Source organism: Anneissia japonica, unplaced genomic scaffold (genome assembly GCF_011630105.1).
Source record: "Anneissia japonica isolate Jap-2015-1 unplaced genomic scaffold, ASM1163010v1 scaffold288208_len475333_cov186, whole genome shotgun sequence".
In the NCBI taxonomy this organism is placed as follows: domain Eukaryota; kingdom Metazoa; phylum Echinodermata; class Crinoidea; order Comatulida; family Comatulidae; genus Anneissia; species Anneissia japonica.
Window position 1 is genome coordinate 88886 of NW_022728199.1, and position 2699 is coordinate 91584.

Below are 2699 nucleotides of genomic sequence, written 5' to 3' on the forward strand. Positions count from 1 at the left end.
TATCTGAATCCAAGAGTTTTACTTTTGTTGAGAGGTTCTGATATGAATATGTTGGAACTAAGTTTCAGGTGCGGTTTTAGAGTGTTTTCTCAATCGGCCTCACTTTCCCCCCTTCAGACATCTCTGGATTACATGTTTACACTTTATAATTAAATTTTATTTTACCCAATTTATTTTCTGTCATCCTGAGTAAATGAAACAAATATGTACACTACTGTGTAAGTGTTGCTGCTAAGGTGTGGACCAAAAATAGTATAAATTTACGTACAGCTCATGTTTATGGGGCATTCCAGGTTACATAAAAATAACATGTCCTGATTGGTCGGTTATTAAATTTGATTGATACTCTTGGTCCATTACGATAAAAATTAAGATAAGATAAGGTAAACTATATATTTGTTGCTTGACTGACACTGTAAACAGTGAACTGATCTAATCTAATGTCAAAAAAAAAGATTAATTACAGACACAGTTAAATGTGCATCAGTTTATTTTATGCGGATGAGAGGAATAAATTTTGCTTAAAGATAAACTACGAGACATTTGAAAAAAGTTCTATACAGTGGTTGTGCATTTTTTAATAGGCTTGTACTGTGAAAAAATTGTCCCACAAGATTTACTTATAAGGCCTAGGCCTACCACTTTTTATAATATGACGTCATGACATCGAAAAGCTGTACTAAACCTGTTTTATATCTTACAAATCGATTAATAAAATTCAGGGGGCCCCAAAAACTTCTTCCTGTTATTCGTTGCTACACCACTGCCTACCCCTAATGATCCTCCACCACCTCAGTGGGTGTGGACGGGTGTTATTTAATTGATTTTCGAGTCTAATAAGTAGAAAATACATAATTTTTTTTTTCTCCCTGACGAATTGTCGTTTTTTTTTTCTCCACGAAGGGGCCTCTAGTGCCACCCTGCTCCACCTAAAAGTTACCGTACTACTGTACTATAAAATACCAGAAAGTATTGACGATTTGGCTAGGTAAAATATACAAAAACAACGGTGACAAATTATAGAATTCATAAAATCTAAGGGTATTGAAATGAGTTGGGGGTTGGCTGATGGAGGCGAGAATGTGAAGGGCTCAGTGATAAATTGATTGGGGGGGGGGCTAGCTGGCAAAAAAGGTGGTATTTGGTGATTGTTTACTTCTTAAGCGTAATTTTATTTGCTGTATGTTGTAGTAATGGATATTAATTACACACATCGCCTCAGAGTTATGTTGCATGACATGCATCAGCCTGCTAACAGGCGATAAGTGTAGTGTCTTGTCGTCGTGACATCACGCTCTTTTCATCTTATTTTAAATGTAAACGGTGTCATTAAACCGGATGCGCCCCGTGTTAAGTTTCCAATCGTGAATGATGAAGTATGAAAGCTTAAAACAGCTGATTATACCTGTCAAACAACACGCGTTTTAAAGTACCACGACCTGCCATACGTGATCGTCTGCATACCGCCGTGGTGTGACTGGTGCGCCATTTGACTTGGGATGGTGATCGATGTGGGTGTTCTGTTCTGCTGTGGTGGCTGAACACACTCCGCTACATCCGTGGGTTTGTTTTGATTCATTCTTGTGCGTTACTGCTCTTTAGATACCTCTGGCAAGGACTAACAAAACGTTGTAAAGAACACATGCTTTTAAACGGTTTCATGCTTTTCGATTGATTTGACGTAGCCAAAAATATTTAATTGCGGGAATAATTGCGCGGCTGAAATCATGCTGTTACGCTATTATGCTGCAATAATAATGGACAATTACAGCAGCAGAGCTAAATATGCAGAATGTATTTAGGTAATGAGTACCGGTATTGCATCTTTAGATTTTTAAGGCTTTGGGCTAAAGAGGTCTACTACCTCATTGCTGTAGGCCCAATACTGGTCATATTTGCTAATGATTTTATAATTACGATGTGACCGGTGACCAAACCTCTTTTAAAAAGTATCTCTCTAACGGTTTTAGGAGTAGGTCTAATGGAGGTCTACTACTACTCAACACCCAATGGATTTTGTCCAGTGAATATTCCCCCTCCCCGATTCACTGACACTGAATTCGACCCCTTTTATTGAATTTGTCACTGGGATATTATTTAAACAAATGGACCGAAGTTCCGAATATCACAAGGTGAAGAAATCCTCTTGACATTAGAGTCAGAAGCAATCTACCAATAGTGACGCCGGGATAAAGGCCAGATTGTCGAAAAACAATTTGCCGAATGCCAGATTGCTGAGTCCACTTTGCCGAAACCCAGTTTGCCGACTCAAAAACCATCCCAATTTGCCAAAACACAGTTTGCCGAAAGTCAATTAGAAGCAGTGAAATATAGCATACAATTTACGATGGAGCACTCTCTTACCATGACTGCATCTGTGGCGCAAGTGCGAAGTCAGGGCTAAGTTTGGCCCAAATAGTGTTTTCAGACCCACAATATTAGGGACTGGCAATCAAAATAACGTTATTTGGATAGGCAAGTTATTATTTGGTGCGACGATCTCGTCATTGCGTCGGACCGTACGACGGAGGAGGTGCGAAATACGATTCTTAAAAATCCTTCATTTCATTTTATTTCTAATTATAACTGATAGCCATGCCTTCAAGTGTGTATTTCCACAACATTGTTTTCCAATGCCTTTTAATTTATATATAAATACGGCTCCTCCCTGACCAACCCATCATGTTTTCAAAAGCACA